Here is a 17,698-nt window from a genome sequence, read left to right as displayed (position 1 = left end):
ATGTAGCTAGACAAGTTCCTGTTAAGAAGTCACGTCCTGAAAATATAAATTACTAGTACTATGTTGCTGTATCGCTGCTGTTCCAATGTTTTAACAGAATCAGAATCAACGAACTTAGGCGTGCGCAGCGTTATAGAATAGTGCTTTCAAAAAATTGTTCTACAGCGCCATCTAGTGGCGAGTTACAGAAAAATGTATAGCCTAGAAACCTTCTCCAATTAAATTACTGATACATGTCAAGTTTCATCATGATCGGTTGAGCGATGTAGAAGTTTATCACTTACCAACCAACCAACCAACCAATCAACAAACATCCATTTTTATATATTAGATTTGGAAGTGTTTATTCTTGAAAGTATTATTGTTTCGAATATGACTTTTTTTCAGTAGATTTTCTCTGTATTTGAAAAACTGTTTGAAATAGATGAATTTCAATAGAACTTACAAACGAAATAGATATGTTGTTCGCAATTAGAAGTCATAAATATTAGTAGAATTCGTTTTACGAACAATCCATTCGAATTATCTTCAAAAAGCCTCACAGGGTTGGATATAGTATTTTCACAGGCTATTCAATTGTTTACCTTATATCAATTTATATATTTAGTCATCTATCTTCTTATGGACGTAGGACTATAGTGTCATCTAATTTATTGAAGGTAATAATGTATAATAATAATGTTTTATTCAATATATAATAAGAGCTCAGGATATTTCTGAGACCGCTAGGACTTGGATTACTTTTTTGACGTGTTGTATATACTTTTTAGCAAAAAATTGAGTGAGTAGACTGAGTAGACCATATTGGCGAGTTGAGTAGTATGGCGGAGTATGTTTAGTCCCCCATCAAATCAAATAGTTCTACGTTGAAAGCACTCACACCGGTGGATGGTTACAGCTTAGTAAACTGGTTCAATAGGAAGTTTGAAGAAAATATGTACATGTTCAACAACGATGTCTTTGACCAGCCCAGCATAATATCACTCTGAATCCAATATGGTTATAGTTCTGCGTTAATGTTAGAGTTAGTTTGGCGGGGCTCGAACAAATATTGTGGGGACCGACCACCAACAATTAGGTAAGGTTAGGTTAGGTCCAAAGTGAGTGGGTCTATTCGACCCTCCACCGCAACCTGCAAGGGTTTATTGTGGCTCATACTCGACCAAATAAACTCAGGTTCTTTACGAAGCCGATTAGTTCGAATGGTGAGTGGTCTTTAAGGTCAAATGGTAAGAGTACGGCTCTGCCGAACTCTAAAAACCTGATTCCGTCCCCAGCGGGGAAGGCACGAAGTATGTGCTCTCCCGTTTCATCATTTTCCAAACAGAGGCGACACACACTGTCTTCCGACAGTCCGGTTCTCAAGCTTCGAAGGGTGAATAAACGCCTTGGAGTGAGCCAATCCTGGAAGATTCTGCCAGAAGTCCATAAATCTTTTTGCCATCCAGGTGTACAACCTTTGTTTGGCAAAGCCAATGACAGGTTCTGGTGCAATGCAGCTGCTTTTCAAGGGAGTCAGTTTTTGATCAATTTTGAACTCACTTTCCTTCTTTTAGAGCATGCAAAAAATGGTTTTTGAAATTGTTTCACCATTGATTTTCCAATATTTTACGGTATTTTAAATATTTTTCTATCCACAGATTTCCAATCGGTTAACACAATTTCAGAAAATGGAAATCCAAATCTCAAATGTTTTTTAGTATTGTTGGCAATGAGCTAATAGACACTAACAAACTCATATTGAGTTTCATTCATTTCACTACTTCATTGTTAAATGGAGGATGAAAAATTCAAATGGAAAATAATATCAGATATCGATGACTATCAAAATTTATTGTGAAAAAATGTATTTCTTCAAATCCTACGATGTGTAACTTCCCTCATGTCATTCCAAATGAAGTTGTTTATCTCAAAAAACTATAATTTTATGGATACGTTAATATAATACATTCCAGGTGATAATGTTTGAATACGGTGATCGATGATGTCTCCTTAGAAAATACATTTTTCACAGATTTTTCGCAAGCAGGACTTGTGGGTGATAAATGATGAATGTTTAAGTATTTCTATTTTTCGAATTGACTGGGGTTATATTTTTAGGAGTGATTAATTTTTGGAAAAGATAGTTTTTTGCTTTATACTACTACATCTGATACAAAAAAATGGATGAGAGAATCTTCCAAAGAAAGGAAGGAAGTAATCAATTTGAAAATAAGTAACTCTGTACATGGATGTGTAGATCATACAAAGAAGTAACTTTCAGACACAAACTGAAAGAAAGTCCTCCTGAAACAGCTACTTTCATATAAACATTGAATTACACGAAAGAAAAAAATTCTTTCGAAACAAATACTTCTATATGAACACTGAATTATACAGAAGATACTTTTCTCTATTCAGTTTGTATATCGAACATTTGTTGAGGAATAAGAATCAGATATCATTCACATGAGTTCTACTTTGAATGAATGGTAATAAATTGTACTCACATGGAACACTGTTACCCTAACTGGTATACACGTGTTTCGCCTTAAGACACTTGCCCTAAGACTATTCAGTACCAAATTGGATAACATTATAGAAAATACACACACTTCATTCATGAATTACGATTTTGAATGTCACGGAATAAGCTTGATCTGCTTATGTCATCGATGACATCGTAATGACATTCATTCACCTATTTGATTTAATCTCAGCCAAGAGGAATCTTATTTGAATTGAAGGGGTTATATTTTTAGGAGTGATTAGTTTTTGGGAAAGAAAGTCTTTGGCTTTCTACTACTCCATCTGATACAAAAAAATGGATGAGAGAATCTTCCAAAGAAAGGAAGGAAGTAATCAATTTGAAAATATGTAATATAAAATATAACCCCTTCAATTCAAATAAGATTCCTCTTGGCTGGGAATAAATCAAATAGGTGAATGAATGTCATTACGATGTCATCGATGACATAAGCAGATCAAGCTTATTCCGTGACATTCAAAATCGTAATTCATGAATGAACTGTGTGTATTTTCTATAATGTTATCCAATTTGGTACTGAAGAGCCTTAGGGCAAGTGTCTTAAGGCGAAACACGTGTATACCAGTTAGGGTGACAGTGTTCCATGTGAGTACAATTTATTACCATTCATTCAAAGTAGAACTCATGTGAATGATATCTGATTCTTATTCCTCAACAAATGTTCGATATACAAACTGAATAGAGAAAAGTATCTTCTGTATAATTCAGTGTTCATATAGAAGTATTTGTTTCGAAAGAATTTTTTTCTTTCGTGTAATTCAATGTTTATATGAAAGTAGCTGTTTCAGGAGGACTTTCTTTCAGTTTGTGTCTGAAAGTTACTTCTTTGCATGATCTACACATCCATGTATAGCGTTACTTATTCTCAAATTGATTACTTCCTTCCTTTCTTTGGAAGATTCTCTCATCCATTTTTTTGTATCAGATGGAGTAGTAGAAAGCCAAAAACTTTCTTTCTATTTTTCATTTTAGCATATAAGAAATGGTGGTTGATCTTTCGATGCTAGACTTTGGAAACATAATTTTGCAATATAATAAACAAGTTAATTTTATTCTTTTATCATCAGCCTGAAAAACTTTTCTGACATTTCGGTTTATTAGCAGCCTGTCTCTCTTTCATTTTCTTCTATCCCCTGTATACTGAAATGTTCAAATAGCCGAGTGACGACTTTGTTCATCAGCTATGTGCGTGGAGTTCATTATTCAAGTAGATTAAACCCTTCCATCAACTTGCGCTGATGTGGACATAATAATGATATTGTTATTGACAAGGCCAAGCCTGTCCAACTACATGCTTATCAGGATCCCCATTTTCCCACAAAGTATCATTAATCAATAGGCTTTCGGCGTATATTGATCACTTTCTGTTAAGCGTTGAAGTCAATTTTCAGTTGTGTAATAACGGATCGAAAAATTTCCACGGTTGGTTATAGATGGTTAGTGAGGCTCTAGAGGGAACAAGTGTTGATAGGTGAAACTTTCTTGAAACGTGGATGAATTGATTTTTCAATTTGTAATGATCGAATTACATTTTCAGTTAACACTCGAATACTATGAGAATTAAATGTGCCTGAAGAAGCTATCGTATAGTGGAACATATGTGGCGAACTTGCAAACTGTCAAGCGGAAATTTTTAAATAAATATCACGAATAAAGTTTATTGTGTGATTTTTCACTCTGAATAGTTTTACAATAACCGCGACATGTGTTTCGCTATGCAATAACTTTCTTAAGCGTGAAAATTATAGTGAAAATCATACGATGAACTGTATTAATGAATTTTAATATAGATTTTCATAAAGTATCGGCCAGTTCTATTCAATTTTCAAAATAAATTATTATTCAAATACGTTGTTAACGAATTTTCATGATATGTCGCCCAATTCAATTACATAGTTTCAGCAATTTCATCATAATATAATATTTGAATAAACTCAGTAAAAAAAAATATGAAAAATATTTGTTCAGAAAGTATCGAATAATTAAAGATGATATTTGAATTGTAAAACAATGAAATATGAAATAGAAAGATATGCATGATATGTAATAGTTGTTTGAGTGAGTTGATGCGAGTATTTTTATGAAAATGGACAGAATCGAGTATCGAACTGTCATTTAATATTTGTTTTTGAAAGGAAATACGCCTACGCAAATCGAAGATGAGTTGGAGTCTGTGTATGGGGAAACTGCACCATCATTTACCATAGTGAAATTTTGGGTATCTAAATTTGGGTATTTGGGTATTTAAATTTAAACTTGGGAGATGATGAACGTTCGGGACGTCAAAAAACTGCAACTACTGACGAAAACATCGCCAAAGTTCACCAAATGGTGCTAAACGACCATCAAATTGAAATGACAGAGATAGCAGAGGTTATGAACATGTCAAAAAATGTGTTTGTCACATATTAAATCAATTTTTAGGCATGATGAAACTATTTGCTTGTTGGGTGCCGCGTTTGCTCACATGAAACTTGAATACACCATTATACGCCCGAAACTAAAATACAGTTCAAACATCGAACTGCAAAGGGGAAACCGGCTTCAAAAAAAGCAAAAACAATTTTTTCGGCTGGAAAGTGATGGCGTCTGTTTCTCGGGATAGTCTTGGAGTTATTTTATTCATCTAAAAACCATCACAGAAGTATACTACGCATCATTATTCGACAAGCTGAAAGCTGAACTTGCGGAAAACGGCCACGGCAGAAAAAGACAACCTGTCACCAAGATAACGCACGTCTGAACGGTTGTCATGGCGAATATCCACGAATTACAGTTTGAACTGCTTGACCATCCGTTTAACTCACCAGATCTAGTCCCAGGCGACTTCTTTTTGTTCCTTCACCAAAAAATTTCGCTCGTAGAACAGAAATTTTCATCAACAAGTGTGTAGAGTTAACAGGAGTCTTTTGACAAATAAAAAAATCTGAAAACACCGCACTCCCTGAGCCGAGTACCGCAGCTAGTGGGGTTATAATAATGACTATTGATAAAATTCGTTCCAACAAAAGCACCATGTTTATTTTTCTCGCGTGCCTTAAAGGTTTACAGGTCGCTGACATAGACTCTTTTGATCATGATATGAATTGTATCCTGTAATAATTACCATATTATATGTTATGAGATCATTATTTCAAACATTGAAACGGGTATGGTAACCTATCTTTGAAATATAGACATATGCTGTGTAGACCTATGAAAGGCAGTGTTATCAACGGAAGCTTGAATTGTTACCACACTGCTATGATTTCTCATGGGCAACTTTGATAAATTATAATCTTGGCGATGCAATTCATGATATGAAGTGATATTGTGTGAATTGTGAATTGATTTTTATCTTATTTTATCCTTTCTTTCGATTTTTTCCACAAACACTCATGCAGGCTTAGTCTTCAGTGGATATCCCACTTCATTCACTCGAATTTATAAAGATTTTTTGTAAAAATTTCATTTGTTGGAAAACTCATTACTATTTCATTCATGTGAATCGAGATTCAACTCCTACACAACAATCTTGTGCGAAACTTGTGCGAGCTAAGTACTAACGAAGTCTTACCTTTTAATGTGTGACTCCTAACACCGTTTGGACGATAGAAAGTGAAAATCGATCGCCCGTCCTTGCGGTTTGGACCACCGGTTCACAGAGCGGTTGATTGAGTGGTGAAGCAAACCATCCACGTCAACCCACCAGGCTACCGTCCCACTCAGTATATTTGTATATTCATGAAAATTGAACTGGACTCACTTATTTTTCAATGCAAATGTACATTTTATTCTTTGTTCAAATCACTTAATCGAAGAAATTTACACTAATATTCATGTAATGAAGAATAAAGACAACAGATTGCGTAGCCGCTTGAGAAAATATCGGACTAGAAACAATATCCAGCACTGGTGGTAATATTTTCCGAGCGTTACGACTAGATTAAATTCCTCAACTCAACTCGTGTCATTCTGTATAACCATTGTCTAGAAAACTCAAACGTAAGTCTCGCTCCCGATTGTTCTCGTTTCAGAAGTGGGATGATTGTACCTCAGTAGTAGGAATTATTAAGATAATAGCCTTGTCCTCGGCACATGCTATGCGTTATATCAAACTCATACCGCTAAATGTACTTCCGGGTAAACAGAGGTTGAGGCTGATTCATTTGGTGGAAAGTGTATTTTCCACAGCTGACATTTCTAAAATGAGATTTTCCCGTATGTGCGGTACCATCTCACTGTCTCATATTTCAGATAATCAACTCTCCAGCATGTCATGGAATATATAAAATAGTGTTGGAGAGGCGTATTCAATGAATTATGTTTTTGGAGAAAATTCAATAGAACACCTCCAACAGACTAATAACAGTTTGAATTCTAGTTGTTTACTGATTTCCAGCGTTATGCCTTTTGGAGAGATTGATGGGTTTGCTACTCGTAAATTACGAATCCCTACGTACGTTTCAAATTAGATACAGCTCGGTAATATATCGTGTCTATAGCAGTGTGCCAGGGTAATAACGAATCAGAAACGAGACGAAGGAATTGATTCAAAGACACCGGAGCTCTTATACAGTTTTTCACATAACACAGGTTACTTCTGGTACATTTGGTAATTCGAAAAAAACCTGATTTTTTTAATGAAATGGAAGAATGGATAGCTTGATTGTAGACAATACTGAAAAACTCTCAATGATGCAGATGAAGGGTAGTACTCAAGTACTGAAAAAAATACCCTTTTTGTTTTCTTTATTTTCCATTAATTGAAGACGCGAGGAACTTCCAAAATAAGAAAAAATATCCTTTCAACTATATGCCTTCAAATAAGATGATGCACAGAAGTTCCTACTACTTTCGATCATGCCAAAATCACAACTAATTCGTAGAAATCATTCATGTTACTAGTTACTTCAATCCCAACCATAGAAGTGTTCTTGTGATGCACTGTTTGGAACCTATTAGGTATTGGTCAACCATCGTTATTCACAATATTATTATGTTTACTTATTTCTTCTCTCTCATAGGCATCTAGATGCCTGTTGTTGTTAACTTGTCTAACTAATGAACTAAAGTCTATGGAATGGTTTTGTTGCAAAATATGATGAGCGACTGCTGATTTATCTGGTTTTTCATATTTTGGGTGTGCTAAGTGTTCCTTATATCTTATTTTAATACATCTTTATGTTTATCCATAATATTTTGCGTCCTTACATTTGATTTCGTAAATTCCAGACTTTCCCGAATTCTCGACTTTGTCTTTTGGATTTCCTCTGTAGTGTATACCTTGTTTCAAAAACCACCTTCATACAAGATCTCATTGATCCTTAGCTCGCTTCCTCTTCTGAAGGTTGTCGTTCTTGAAGACAACTGTTACAAAAAAAAATGTCAATACATTTTTCAACATTTATTTGTGAACACAATTATTTTTCAACCATTGCCGGATCACAAAACAACAAACATGATATATTTTCCCTTCCTGGTTTCGTTACTGTCGTAACTGTTACTGTGCGAAGTCGAGTATATTTTATCCAAGATCGGGTGTGATATCTCCGGAACAGCGAATTAACATCCATCCACCAATTTAATTACGACAAGGACGTTCTACTAGCAGCAGTAAACAATCATACATTAGGGGAGGTTGTGCCTGCATTTCATTATTTACCCTTCTATGAGCATTCAAGTTAGACCTGAAGTAGACATTAACATATTGACTAATTAAGGTGGAGTACATATAACTGCAAATCATTGTATGGAAAGTGATGGAAATATAAGAATACTTTGTTGTTTTCCTGAAATATCGAGTGCATCTCCATGATTAGTATTAGCACCCGAAGGTCTGTTCTTTTATGGAATACGAATGAGAAATCACTGGTTCGGAAACTATTTTACCAATGAAACTATATTTGTTATATTGTGTTAACAATTATCTACAGTGTGACATATTTAAGAGAAGACATCCCTGTATTTTAGTCATTTTTGGAAGCAGAGATTTGATTTTTGGTACAAGCGTAGATCTTCATGAGCCGCTTTTTTCGTGATACTTAGCCAAAGTGTCAGCCTCAAATACAGTCTACTGCGATCCCGCAAAAATGGCAAATTCACGATAGTTTGCTTCGTGTTGGAAGTACCGAAATTGTTTAGAAATCCTACAACTCGAAATTCGAAATATGAGTTTTTTTGTAATTTTCATATCAAATTCACATAAAAACCGATTTTCAAATAATGGCTCAGGATAAAAAGCCACAGTCTCAGTCAAAGAAATAAATGTATTCATGACTATCAAGTAGCTTCTTATTCAGAACCATTTATTGAAAATTGGACTTGAATAAGAAAGTTATAAAAAAAATGAAATTCGAATTTTGCGTAGAAATTCGGCATGTAAGGTAAACATCAATTTATTAGCGACTTTTTGAAATAAATTATTTTTTGGTGTCATCAACGAGAAGTAAAATAGTGAGAATTTGTCCTTTTTGCAGGAACACAGTAGGCTGGGCTTAAGGCTGTCACTTGGGCTAAGTGCGACTCATAAAGATTTATGCCTATACAAAATCAAATATCTGCTTTCAAAAGTGACTAAAATACATGGGTGTCTTCATCTTAAGTGTATTACACTGTATACATAGGTTATACAAAGTACAAGATCATACTTTGGAATTCAACAAATATCTTGAAAGGTAAAGTCACATTTTTCGCGCAGATATTTTGCAGAATATAGAAAATTGGCACACTTCGAAAATTTTGGACATTTCAGACGCTCATTTCCGCCATTATCTCTATGTATCATCCCTTGAAAAAATCATTTATTTCTGGATACTGAATCGTGAAGCTTATAGAACTAAAGCAACAGAACCAAGTTCGAATTGGAAATTTGGGTTGTTACTTCACCCACATAGCAATAGATATTCCAGGTATATTTCATGAATATACATTTAAGGATATTGTATTATGCTACGAATATGCCATGGATATATATATCTTCTGGAGAATATTCCCTGGAAGTGCTCCTGGTGAACCTTTGATATATTTTAAGAATATTCCTTGGGAATATTCTTGGAATATCTTATAATATTCTTAGAATATCTGAGGTATATTCTATTAAGAATATTCCAGGAATAGAATCCCAGGAATATTCATAAAATATTCAGGATATTCTTAGTTTATTGTAGGAATATACAATAGAGAAACACCATAGAATATTCTTTAAATATATTTTATGAATATTCTAGGAATATTCGGAATATTCCAAGAATGTGACGAGTAACCGCTATTAGGCATGTATATATTGCATTTTGATACAAGATTCACACAAGTAATAAAACACATAATATTCATAAACAAATATATTTTAAAAACAATATACACTGAAATATTTGACGTTTCAACCAATATTAAAAATAAAAAATCTAATTCAAAATATTTATTCACTGAATAAAATATTCCTGAATACTGTCATATTACAAATATTAGAAATGTATTCAAATTAGGATGTTCCTACAAATGTATACTAAAATAACAACTCTGTGAATTCATCAGCACTAATTAAAAAATAATAAATATACCATTTCATTGAAAAAGAAAAAGTGTATTACATCAAGAAATAGGTTAGGTTAGGTTTCTCACTTAGAAAAATAAACCCACAAATGAAGTATTTAAAATGAGTGGTATGATGGGTTCTTCAATGAATTTCACTTACTTAAAGTTATTGAAACTTTGCTCACCAGAATAGTTCTCCTTATATTTGTCCAACAATGCATCAGCCAGTGTTTCAATAGTAATACCTGGAACAAAATGTACATTAACGTTCATTATCACTATTTGAAAGTTGCACAATAAAACTGGAATAAAAATCAAATAGATATTTTTCGCATAGGTTACTCATGAACATTTACAACATTTTATGACTTGGAAAGCAACTTGCATTGTCTTGTTGAAAAGTAATCATTACGTTTTCAGTTCCTTGGCGCACCTGCCTGTACCAGGTACCACTCTGTTTCCTTTTGGGCAAATTGATACTATCTTGAAAACGAGTGATAAAAATTATGAAAACAAATGATACAAAAGAATGTGTCATTCACTCACTTTTCTCTATTGAAGATACACAATTGAAATCACTCTAGTTCAAACATGTACTTAGTCAAACCAACAAATCCCACACACCAACTCTCCTCGAACCTAAAATGAGGTATAGTAGGTTAATCACCATGACTTTATTATCGATACTATTGCATTTTACTTACTTTTCTTGAAGACTGAATAGATGCAACTCTCCTGTTTGAAGATTCAAAATCAAACTATTCGCTGTACTGCAAATTGGACAACCCCAAATTATAAATGGTACACTGAACGTGACAGAATTATAGTTTGATAATAACACCAACACACCATGCATTACACACGCGAACCTGCCACGTCAACCGCCATGTTGAATCAAATGTCGAATTAAACGCAAACGCAAATGTACCATGCATTAAGGGACAGCCGCTTTCACAAAGCTTATTCGACTGTCGCGCGCTACACTTCAATTGACCAATGAGAAACGTTTACTCCAATTATTCACTTCCCCATTTCTCTGTTTCCAGGATTTTTCGCTTTGTAATTAAATAATTTCGAATACAAAAAGACAAATAGGATGAGAATTAACCAATTTATTGATGCAATTGGTTCATTTATTGGCCCATTCAAATTTTTTTGTTGTTTCCAACAGTTGCTGTTGGAGCAATTCATCCAGAATCTTTGCGTTGAGTTCAAAAACTGGTTAACACTATCAGGGTTATATACATTAGGTTATGCATTCGATTAAGATCTTCAAATATTTTTGTTTTTAATAATATTGAATTATTTGAATACGTTATTATAAGATAATTCAAAATTCCATTGTATAGAATATTCCAAAATATACCGTGGGGATATATTCTAAGAATATACCATATGGTATATTCGATCGACAATATTCTTAGAATGTTCAAGGGAGAATAATCCATTTATAGACATTCTATGCACATTCTTTCGGGAATAATCCTGCCATATTCATTCAAGCATATTCTATGAATATTCTAAAGGCATGTATATATTCCAAGAATATTCTATGAATATTTGGAATATATACGTTCGTTTTATGATATACAGGGAATATTCCATGAATATCTAGTGCTGTGTGGGCAGGTGGAAGCGATAAAAGTGGAAATAGGGACTGAAACATTTCGGCATTGCTATCAGATCATACAGTGATGTACATAACATGTGACATACATAAATAAATAAGGTGGCAGAACCTGTCGATATTAATTTTAAAATCAGCAAAGGAGAATCTGAAATGAAAGTCAAAAATTTTGTAATGATATACAAAATTAAAATAAAATTATGGACTGAAAATATTAATTGAAAATTCCATTGTGGTTCTGCTTTTCTGAATATTCAACGTATAAAAGGAGAAATCTTTTACTTGCAAACTTCTTACGTTGATGGACATCACAGAAACTATACATCGTATATCTTGGTACACCAGCAGTGATTTATAATTATAGTGACCTATTGATATTGTTATTAAACGGTTTTATTTAGCTTCTCCTGTTTGTTTGGGTCAAATTTGAAGATTGACCCCCTTCCTGTTGACAGATTGATCTGATATTTGATATACACATTTGGTTTTTATGACAACACAGTTCGTTAAATTCTGTATCAATGTAAATCCAAGATGGCGGCAGCTACAATATGGCGGATTACAAATTTTTTCACATCTACCTCAAGATGGGTATCAAATTAAAGGGCTTTACTAGTAGAATAGGGGTCTACGGATTACATAGTATTCCACAACTACTTCAATATGGGTATCAAATTATTGGGCTCGACTAGTACTATAGAAAAATGTCATCAGCGTTTTTCCCTCAAGACTCAGGCATATTTTTATATAACGCCTCGCCCCTCTATTAGTTCTTTAAGGGGCTCGACCGTTATAATGTCTATTACTCGTGGAAACAACATGGTAAATAATAATTAAACCAAAACAAACAAAAATAAAACGGAAACTGCAAGACAACTAAAAAAAAGTCTTGAAAAGGCGAAAGGAGTTATTGAGGGGTTACATTGCAACAAATGGTCGGAAAATAAACCTTGTAACACTGAGGATCTAAATGAAGTGAACAGAATGAGAAGAATTGAGTGACAAAACTAGAAACCAGAAAATAAGATTATTAAAAAAAAGATTTTAAACGGTTTGATTAAAAAAAATAATAATAATGATGTAGATAATGTGCTGAAAACTGAAAAATAATTCGGACGGTGCTGACAGTTTACTGAATTCATATTGATTTTTGAAAATTTATCCTACAGGTAGTTAATATGTATCTGTTCGTCACAGGAATGAAATCGAAATTGATTATTTGAGTGGTACTAATCCGCATCGAATTAGATATGTATACTTCTGAATGAACGACATGTTTACTAAGTATCTAGACTCAACCATATTTCCAGCCTATTCAGATGAGGCGCCGTTTCAGTTCCTTCTGGCAGTAAGAAAGTGAAATAATCACTGTTGTTGGGGAACATGAAGAGCTTGCCACCAAATTGCTGAATACGTCACCAAATGATTTTTTAGTTAATCCTAAACTTCTTCTTTTGTAAGTGCTTCACATTATATAATTTTAACTTTTTTCCAGCACTATTGGGCAAAACATATTTGCAAGAATTGGAAAACGATTTGTGCCTTCTTTCATCATATGATGGTGCTTATTTTTTGCACTCGCTATAAAATAATTCAATCTATCATATAACTGTTGTTTTTGATACACTTGATTATTTGTGTTATGCAATATGTGAACCAGGTATAACCATTAATGATTATTTACTCAATGAAACTATTAGATGCATCTCACAAAGCACCGATGATCTACCATCTACCATCTATCCACCATCAGTCTAATGAATTTATTTTGAATTTTCGCGTAAGACTAGGTATCATCGTGTATTTGGGAAGTATACAACATCGCTTCATTGCCCTTCGGTGCGTAAATAATAGAAAGAGAGTGAATTTCATCCTCTTTGGCGAGAAAACCATTCCTATGTTTTCAGATGTCCTACTTTTAGTAGATGACATGCACCACACATTGAAAGAAACATTTTTTGGACTCCATAAGATCTTCAATTTTTTCAGTGGTACTTGTTATTCTGCGCGACCAAGATGCAATAATATTTCAGTCACTTCTCTCTCATTTTTTTCACATCACGAAATTTGCACTCTTCTGAAGATGTACACAAAATGCACTATTTTTGTTGTTTTGTTGGATAGAATAAGGAGAACCTGTTCAAAGCCAACACTGCATCAGAAACTGAACTGATTATATTTATCACTTGAAGTCAGTGGGCATACTTAACCTATAGTGTAGGGAGTTGAGACTGGCCTGAAAGAACTGTTCTTTTAGATGATTTGATTATATTTAGATCAATAGCTTCGACTTCAACCGATGGTCATCATCAGCCACGGGCTAGACCAATTCCCACATATTGTAGGTTTATAAAATTACTCCTAATCGAAAAGCTTATTTAGCATACCCAAAATACTACTCTGTATACGTGATCATACCTGCTGAATACCCACCGAGAGTAAGTCTACGATCCCAACCTAGTATGCGATGATACGCGAACATGTGAACGACATATTTAGAACAATGGTGAGGACGTATCGTCAGCACTGATCATCAGTTCTCTTTGAAACGAGTCTTAACAGTCTTTGAGTGATCCATCATTTGGGGTACTTGAAGATATAAGTGGAAATGTGAAAACTTGGGTGAATAGAATCAGCCCCAACTCCACTTGAAAATGGTTTAACAAACTGAAACCGGTTGTAACAAATAAAAACTCAGTAGAAATTAGACAAAAGTTATTTTCTTTATCCTGTATTCAAAAAACCCAACTCTAATGGTTACCCATTTTCAAAAATATCACCTTCCATGCATACAGAGTTTATGTTTAAAATGTCCCTGTAATTGGAACCGATTCTTCGTGCTGAAAGTTCATTCAAAAATGATTGAAATTTACGGTAACGGCATCAAACGATTTTATATTATTAAAGAAGCGAACATTCCGCTTCGATTTTATATTTCACACTAAACGTTACGCTGTGGAGAAAATCGTTAATGAAATGAATTATTTTGTTTCAGGTGGGTAGCAAAGAAAATAGGAATTTATTGGTGTGTATTTGAATGCAACTTGGCGTATATTTTTTCCCAATCAACTGAGACCTCACCCACTTATATTCGTGAGTATAGAGTATATAATGTTTTTATTCATAATCTACGACTACTAGACTACGATACAAGGTCTTCTAGATATACATAGAGATACACAAATATATATATATATATATATATATATATATATATATATATATATATATATATATATATATATATATATATATATATATATATATATATATATATATATATATTTTCGACAATGCGGTGTTGCCGCTTCTATTAGAAAGCAGTAGCAATTTTGATTTTTCAAATGGAACACTCTGTATATAATATTATTTTTGGAATCTCCAACAATTGCCCGACAACTTTTCTTGATATTTCCCTATACCTATCTGTTACCGTTTTCGAAATAAAAATTAATTTCAATTTTTTTCTTCAAAAATCATGACTTCTAAAAATGCCGATATCTTTTAGTTAAGAAGTTCTATGATATCGAAATTTGGTTTGGAGTTAGGTGATACTTGGACAATTCCCACACGTCAGCCTAATCTCCGTTACTTCAATACAGGGTGGTAAAAAAATACAGTTTTTTCGTTTGCTTGAAAAAGTTGCTGAAATTTGATTATTTTGAATGGAACACCCTGTATATTGTTGCAAATACCTTCAAAACGATGGAACAAAACTATTCAAACGAAGTTCTTATGAATTTGTTTACTATTTTTGGACACTGTGACAAAATTATCAGCAGAATATGTAGAAAGTTCAATGAAATGTATCCGAATCTACCGCCAATGAACCTCAAGAAATTTATATGAATTCAGAACAATTTCAATGCATTTGGATCAACTTTAAAAGCACCAAGAAACTTGCCTCGACCCGTAACTTTCGAAGACAACCAGATTAATGTCTTAGCATATTTTGACGCATTTCCCGAGTCATCGATAAGAAGTGCTGAAGAAGATTTGGGTATAAAATATTCATCTGTTCAAAGAATCTTGCGAAGACATAAAATGCATGATTATAAATTCACCAAAATTCAAGCAATGAAGCCTCAAGATCCTCAACAGAGAGTAGAATTTTGTGAAATGTTGTTGACACGCATTCAAGAAGATCCACTTTTTTTAAATAAAATTATTTGGACTGATGAATCGAAATTTTCGAGAGAAGGGATTTTCAATAGAAAAAATCGTCATTATTGGTCCAGTGAAAATCCTCACGTCACAAAAGAAGCCGGATTTCAAGAAAAATTTAGTTTTAATGTCTTCTGCATGTTGATGGACAACAAATTGAGGTACGTGATATACGAGGAGTCATTAACATCCAGAAGCTACCTGAATATTTTGGAGAATACTGTAGACAGTTTCGTGGATAATCTGCCACTCGAAGATTATCGAAACTGTTGGTACCAACTAGACGGAGCTCCTGCATATTGCACAAGAGAAGTGAGCGCAGAACAGGATAGACTATTTGACGATCGGTGGATGAGGCGCTTGGGACCATGGAATTGGCCAGCGAGATCACCCGATCTTAAGCCATTAGATTTTTATTTGTGGGGAATGTTTAAAGAAAAAGTTTACAAAATACCCGTGCGTTCGAGAGATGAATTGTTAGAAAGGATTGCCCAAACATTTGAAGATTTGGATCCCAATGAAATCAGATCTGCCATCACGAAAGCAGTCAACATCCGCATTTTAAAGTGCTTGGAAGTGAACGGCCAGCGATTCGAACATATTTTGAAATATTCCACATGATTGTTTTACTTTTTTATAATTATTCATATCAATATTTCCAATTTCAAGTTTCTTGGTGCTTTTTTAAAGTTTATCCAAACATATTGAAATTGTTCTGAATTCGTATAAATTTCTTGAGGTTCATTGGCGGTAGATTCGGATACATTTCATTGAACTTTCTACATGTTCTGCTGATAATTTTGTCACACTGTCCAAAAATAATAAACAAATTCATAAGAACTTCGTTTGAATAGTTTTGTTCCATCGTTTTGAAGGTATTTGCAACTTCTGAAGTGACGAAAATGTCGATATTATTAGGAGAATGTCACAACGCTACTGTCAAATAGTAATCATGGCCTGCTTACCAAATACCGAATGGAAATACCATTCTGAAGGGACATTTTCACAAATAAATGTTCATAAGTCCGAAACTTGACTAGTTAGGTATAGGTATGATATACATAGAAAGAAAGCAAATTTCAGCAGCTTTCCGAATATCCAATAATATACAGGGTGTTCCATTTAAAATAATTAAATTTCAGCAACTTTTTCAAGCAAACGAAAAAACTGTATTTTTTTTACCACCCTGTATTAAAGTAACGGAGATTAGGCTGACGTGTGGGAAGTGTCCAAGTATCACCTAACTCCAAACCAAATTTCGATATCATAGTACTTCTTAACTAAAAGATATCGGCATTTTTAGAAGTCATGATTTTCGAAGAAAAAAATTGAAATTAATTTTTATTTCGAAAACGGTAACAGATAGGTATAGGGAAATATCAAGAAAAGTTGTCGGGCAATTGTTGGAGATTCCAAAAATAATATTATATACAGAGTGTTCCATTTGAAAAATTAAAGTTGCTACTGCTTTCTAATAGAAGCGGCAACACCGCATTGTCGAAAATATTTTAGTTGGCTAGAGAATGTCCGAATATGCCCTCCATTAAATTTTCAAAGTGATCCGTTGTCTGGTTCACCAGAAACGTCTAATGTGCCATCCACCGTGAATCAGCCTGTATATAGGTGTAGAGACCAAAAAATGACCACCTCATGAAGAGGACCATGTGGAAATATCAAATTTTGAGGTTGATATATGAAATGTAATTGTTTCATACATGTGTTATCCCGGCCAATGACAAACCTCAAGTTCTTTTCGTCGGACGGTAGCCGGTCGGTTCGACGTGGGTGCTTTGTTCACTCACTCAAATCGACCGCCGTGTTGGTCGCTGGTTCAAGCGCCAGGCTGAACGATTGATTTTCACTTA

The 17,698-nt window shown here is 33.9% G+C and overlaps 1 protein-coding gene and 1 long non-coding RNA gene across 3 annotated transcripts in view; one reads left to right on the top strand and one right to left on the bottom strand.

Moving 5' to 3' along the window:
* LOC111507743 (uncharacterized) overlaps positions 1–17,698 on the top strand; it is a 413,420-nt gene that overhangs the window by 101,521 nt on the left and 294,201 nt on the right. The window lies entirely within an intron of this gene.
* On the bottom strand, positions 9,891–11,430 carry LOC141485499 (uncharacterized). The gene is made up of 3 exons (XR_012467245.1): positions 10,747–11,430; positions 10,589–10,681; positions 9,891–10,287 (listed from the first exon to the last, which is right to left on the bottom strand). It is a non-coding gene; the product is annotated as an uncharacterized lncRNA (long non-coding RNA).

The sequence above is a fragment of the Leptinotarsa decemlineata genome, unplaced genomic scaffold (assembly GCF_025532065.1).
Source record: "Leptinotarsa decemlineata unplaced genomic scaffold, Ldec_3_MD MMD2_tig00026328_RagTag_RagTag, whole genome shotgun sequence".
In the NCBI taxonomy this organism is placed as follows: Eukaryota; Metazoa; Arthropoda; class Insecta; order Coleoptera; family Chrysomelidae; genus Leptinotarsa; species Leptinotarsa decemlineata.
This window is presented reverse-complemented; position numbering and strand designations above follow the sequence as displayed.